Genomic DNA, 6,690 nt, shown 5'->3' with positions numbered 1-6,690 from the left:
TTGATGTCGGGTGAAATGCTTTATCATGAGGATCCGTGGTTTTTCGAACTGGAAGGTGACCTGTAATAAGATACAATACAATACATTATCTTCATAATATTTTCATGATCTAGCTGAGGCGGGCATTCCCATGTTCAGCTTTATAAATTCATCTTCATGTACATAGGACAGACAACCATCTGTGTGGCAGACTGATGATTCTGATAGAGCCATCATCCTTTGATTCAGATGATCATCTGTGCAGTAATGATGTACATTTGATGTCTTTATTTTCCTGAATATATTGCAGCCCGGATGGATGAAACTAGATCTGGGATCTTGAAACTCGTTCAATCCTCGCCCAAAGTAGAAGTCGATCCATGTGAAAAGATGCTTTGGAGTCGAACATGGAAAGACATTACCTGATTACCAGCCAATGATGTAAGCTGTTAACAAGCGCGAGAGGAATCACCGATAATAATGATGACCCTCAAGGTACGATAGTACAATTTACGTGGTGTGAAAAAGGGACTTGGTGTCGAACACCAGGCAAAATCTTTCGGTCGAAGGCCATTGATGTAAACCTGTCGCCGGAAGTGAGAAACTTGCCATTGAGGCATGCAAGCTTTAAAGTACTGAAAGGGTTGTTCCTAGGTTGACTTCTTGGATAATAAGCTGTTGTCGGCAAGAAGTGACCCGTCATAGGAGGGCCTTAATGAATCCCACATCTACGACATGGAACAGAGCAAATGATTTTGTGGAGGTGAAAACGATCTGATGATACAAGGTTCAGGGTGGTGGTCATGAAAGAATGAAGGGTGAAGGTATTGCAGTAGATGAGACACAAGCTGGGTTGGTGAATTCTCTGAGTGACTTCTCTTGAACATATCGGCGACACTAAAATGGATTGGTAGCGTTAACCCCAAAGATGGATGGTATGGTGGACCAATGGTAATATGACCGGCGAACAGAATAACCCAACCCGACTCAATCATGGTGATGAAGTGAAAGTGTCATGTTCAAGAGAGACTTGCTACCAATAAAGTTTCTTCAAGTTTTCTTCCCAATTTTTGCCCAGTCATTGCTGACCAGTACCTCTTTATTTTTATCAAGCTTGAGGAGGATAACATATGCTTGTTCTATAATTTGCCCTTTGGGCAAACCCGTCGCTATGTTTTAACGAGCATAGCGACAGTGAAACTCGTTCTTGTCTGTATGGACAAGTTTGTCGCTATTGGTTTTAACGAGTTTAATGACAAAGATAACTCAGTCCTTTTTCATTTTAGAGAGTCTAAAAAAGGACGGAAAGGAAACTCTAGTAATCCTTTTTCGTCATATAATCCCTTAAGTCCAAAAAAGTATAAAATAATACAAAAGGGATGAATTTTCGATAGTTTTAATGAGTCGAACAAGACAAGCGCTCGATCTTTTTGTGTAATGATCCCTCAGGTCCAAAAATATTAAAACCTAGAGGAGGGATATCACTTCTGATAGCTTTAACGAGTTGGAGAGGCCAATTGCTCGACAACCTTTTCATATTTTACGAGTCAGATGAAAAGAGCTTAAAGGAGACTCGTTTTTTAGGAATGAGTGATATTTTCGGGTAGCAGCTGATTCCAGGTAAGGTTTGGAATTTTCCAATCATGACAAGGTTAAGAGGATGGCTAATAGAATCACTCATCGCAGCTGTTCCTCAAAAGGGTAAACAATCAAATGGAGGCGTATGATCGGCTAAAACAGAGTGGAGGTGATGGCAAGAACATGACCAAGGCTCAAAAGCTGATGATAATGCATTCACAATGGTTATTTACCGGAGGTTGGTTCATTTTTTAATGAGCTTAAACTATGGGGGAACATTTTCTCATTTCTTAGGTTTAATTTTTAACGAGCTTGAACTTTGCATAAAACTGCTCATGATAATGGTCACTGATATTCAATTCACTGTTAACACTATGTTCTTTTGACGGTGGTACCACCTGTTCAATTGCTCCATCAAACTTATTAGAAATGAGAATACATTCTTGAAAAATGAGTTAAAACACTAATACCTTACGCGAATTACGTGAAAAGTAATTTAAAAGTAGTTTTTACCCCTCATTTTACCATTTCATTTGAATTTGGGATTGTTGGAGCTTTGGAGGTGTTTTCCCCCTTGATTTTCACTAGCTGATTCCAAGAGATTCTGTGGATGATTCTCGGCGCCGTCTGGACCAGGTAGGAGCTAAACTTGAGATCTTCAATTGCATTCTTTCCTTTTTGAATTCTGAGCATGTTTCCCTGCTTTTCTGAGCCTCTGGGGTTTGAACAATTCATTCTGCCCCCATCGCACCCTGTGTACATCGAAAGGTGTGATGCATACTGGGCTAGCCATTGGCCAGTCAGTATGCATCTCACCCAGTACACAGCTGGGGTGCGATGGGCGCAAGGAGGGAAACTTGTGCACTGTTTTTTCATGGAAATTTTGCCTATTTTTTTGCCAAATCAGGATCTTGACTCTTCTCTTGTTTGTTTTTCAGAGATTCATCAGAGCAAAATGGTTGTTACATGGCAAGAATGTGAGCATGAAGAAGAGGACATGGTTGCTTTACATGATCCGGGTACGGTAACTGCATTGCGGAACTGTGGTTTACTTAAGTTCTTCCACATATCTAGCATGAGGCAAGAAATCCACTTGTTTCAATATTTTCGCGATGCATGGGATCCTACCAACCAAGTGTTCTAGATCAGAGGCAAATCCATCCCCTTGACTGTTGTGGACATCTACTTTTTGACCGGTTTATCGAGGAATGGTGCCCCTCTCTCACTATCAGGTTCTGCCCATGGGGGCGAATCCGTGAGGGATTATATTCGCTGATACTGTAGAGAAGGATCTCAGCCAAGTAGGGACGACAAGATCAATATCCGAGATGTCACTGACTGGTCCTTGAGGACTATTCTATTCACCTTTGCTAGACTGGCTGGTAGTGCGGCTCTTCACTTGGCCAACAGGTCCTATATGCAGTACGCCTTGGAATGCCTCAAACCAAAGGTGTTCAACTGGTGTGATGCAGTACTTCTGGTGATAAAAGAACAACTTACCAAGGTGAAAAATGGAAGATCCAAGAACTTTGGCTATGGTTCTATTTTGACCGCTTTCGCCTTGGAGAAGATCCCACTGATGCAGCCACAATACATTTCACTTGGTTTGCCACCACCGACTGAGCCACGGATGCAGAGATGGGTTGACCTTATGGCCCGACATGCTGGTTAGTCGCAGGTTTCTTTCTCTGATGCCTTCTTCGAGTGGTTCAACTGTCAGGAGATGGTTTATGCCGAGTGTCCATATGCTGGTATGGATTTATGGGGTGACCCAGATTTGGTGCTGCCGGCTGGCGAGTAGTGGGGTGTTATAGGTAAAATCTCTGACCATATCCCTGTTTATTGCTTTCATAATGTTCTTGTGCTTTCTTTTATCAAGACTAATAAAAACTCATGTGCTCATGCAGATATCAGACCAGTGAGACCAACAGTGTGCCTGAGAGCACCAGCTGTCGTTCCAGCAGGAGAGGCTATAGGGAGAGCTGTCCTTCGCGGCTTGGATGTGGCCGAGACTCTTGCAGTGTTGCAGGATCAAATTGAGGGTCTCACTCTTGGTATCCCAGACATGAGGACCGACGAGCTGCCGCTGAGATTACAGCGACATACTACTGGCGTGCCGAGTTGATGGACTAGGCTTTTACGCATGATTGCACAGGCAGTGACTTGTTATCACCAGCACCATTAGATTAGGGTGCCCCCTAGCATTTTGAGTTTTTGGGTCATTTGACCGATTTTGTCTTGGTCACAGAACACTATGTATAAACCATAAACAGTTATATATATTTTTGATTTTCGGAGCTTTATTTTGGTTAAGTTATATGATCCTTATGCAAATATTGATGAAATGCTTTTTCTTTATAAATGTCGCAAATGTCTATCTAACACATAATTTTCTAATGAATCTATTAATGTGTTTAAGTTTCTAGAAATATGTTGATATTGAATAGAATCGAACTGTCTTTCCAAAATCTTGACCCTTAGGAACATGCAATAGATAGCTGGATTCCGCATGGAATAGATACCGGTGAGCTGTAGAATGACGAGTTGTGAGTCTAGCCTGACGACAAGTTGGCATATGCCATGCGCAATGGCATCAGAGAGGAGCTCTATTAACACGTTGTATTCAGCGATGTTGTTCGTTGATCGACCAATACATACCCCTCTGAAACTCACTAACTCGCCGCTTGGATCAAAGATGGCCCAGGCCACAGAAGATAGGTTCTGTGAACTACGACTCGCTCTGTCGGCATATCCAACAAATGATTCCAATAGGTTCGACATCTGCAACAAATTCAAAAGTGGATTACCTAACCAAAACGATTACTCTTAGTGAAAACAAAAATGTAACAAAAGCATAGAGGTTACTACACTGAGTCAAGCATAGTGACGCTTAAGGTACAACCTGTTTCAGGGTTGCGCCAGTGGAATCCCATCATAATCTACTAACTCGTAGGCTCTTTTTGCTAATACACGCTTAATAATATAGGGGCCCATCCATAAAGACTAGAACTTACCTGCTCCCAACTTATCGGACTCCTGGTCGTAAAGTAAGACCAGGTCACCTTCTGAGAAGACACGGGGTTTGACATTCTTGTCAAACTGCGCCTTGACTCGTTTCTTATGTGCTTTGTTAGCCAAGGCGGCATCACGACGGGTTTCATACAGTTGGATTAATTCCATGAAATGAGCCTCCTCTTCTGAAGTTCCGAGGAGAAGGTCAACTGCAAGTTTGAGGGACGAGATTTCGCACTGAACTGGTAAGATTTCTTCCAGGCCATACACCAGTTGAAAGGGCATAAACCTGGTCGCATTCCTCACCAATGTCCGGTATGCCCATAGGGCTATGTACATGATTAGGTGCCAACTCCGTTTATGGACTCCAATCATCCTTTGCAGCATGCGCTTCAGGACTTTGTTGATTGCCTCAACTTGTCCATTAGCTTGCAGATAATACGGAGTAGAGCTATCGTGAGACAGTCCTAATTTGGCAGCCAACTCAACCATCATGTGATTGTGGAAATGCAATCCATGATCCATCACTATAGCTTGTGGAACACCAAATCTGGAGACTACATGATTGAAAAAGAAAAGAGAAGTCGTTTCGCCGCTGTTTTTTAATGTAGGCATCGCCTCGGCCCATTTCATAAAATAGTCAACTACGACTATGATATACCCATTCCCCCCAGCTGAGGTGGGGTTAAATGTCATGAAATCTATGCCCCATTTGGAAAATGGCCCAACAACAGCTACTGACTGCAGAGGTGCGGGTGGTATTCTGGTTTTGCGATCGAAGATTTGACAAGCATGGCAACTTCTGACTGCGATTATGCAATCCTTTAACATTGTTAGCCAGAAGTATCCTGATCATAAAATATTTTGAGCCGTAGCGTAACCAGATTGATGCCCCCCGCATGTGCCTGAATGACAATCATTCAGGACTTTTTCAGCCTCCTCATGGGTGAGGCACCTCCGCAGAACTGTATCGATACCATGATGGTAAAGCGTATCACCGATGATCATGTAGTCTTTGGCTTGTTATCGAGTACGTCGTTGCTCTGAGCGAGAGGTATTAGACCTATATGTTTGGGTATGGAAATAGATGATTATATCTCCATACTACAAATCACTTGAAGATATCAAAAACAAAGATTCATCCACGATTGCTGCTTTGGATGTTGAATTGTTGGACGACGATGGGAGATCGCATAGTAATTCCGCGAAAACCAGGGCTTTCTTTGATTTGGATTTTACAAATTCCATATCAAACTCTTGCAAAATTGCTATCCATTTGGAATATTTTCCCCCCAGCAAGTGTCGCGACGAGATATAAGTCATGGGGTTGCAATCTGACAAAATGGTAGTTTTTTGAAAGAGGACATAGTGTCGAAATATCTGTATCGCTTGAACAGCTGCGAGAGCTAGATTTTCAACATAGGAGTACTTGCTTTCTGTATAATTTAAGTTTCGGCTTAAATAATAGACAAGATGTTCAATTCCATTGCCTTCTTGAACTAAAACCATTGCTATGGTCATATCTGCTGCAGCTAGATATAGGTTAAAGTATTTTTGATAATCAGGAGCATACATTAATGATGCTTTTATTAGGGATTCCTTTAGAGCATCAAAGGAAGCTTGCACGACCTGATCCTAGATGAAGGGTACTTTTTTTTTCAACAGACGAGTATAACCTTTAGCAAGTTCGGCGCAATTTGGAATGAACCTCCTCAAAAAGTTTGCTTTCCCTTGGAGTTTCAGAATCTAAAGCAAATTTGAAGGTGGAGGCAAATCAATGATTGCCTGAACCTTACATGGGAAAAGATGAATCCTATCCTTTCAGACTACAAAGCCAAGTAAACAACCAGAACCGACACAAAACACACATTTGTGTGGATTGAGCCGTATCTTGTAGTGTCGGCAACATAGAAATATCGCTCTCAAATGTTGCGGATGATCGGTCCGCTTTAGTGAATGAGCCGGAAGATCATCGAGATATGGTTGAACGATGTTTTTGATGTCACGGAAGGCATAATTCATTTCCCTCTGAAAGGTTGCCCCTGCGTTCTTTAAACCAAAAGGTAACTTGCGGTATGCGAATGTGCCCCACAAACAAATAAATGCAGTCTTTGACTGGTC

This window comes from Pinus tabuliformis, chromosome 7 (genome assembly GCF_031772625.1).
Source record: "Pinus tabuliformis cultivar Carrire ecotype Pingquan chromosome 7, CPIR1, whole genome shotgun sequence".
Lineage (NCBI taxonomy): Eukaryota > Viridiplantae > Streptophyta > Pinopsida > Pinales > Pinaceae > Pinus > Pinus tabuliformis.
This window is presented reverse-complemented; position numbering follows the sequence as displayed.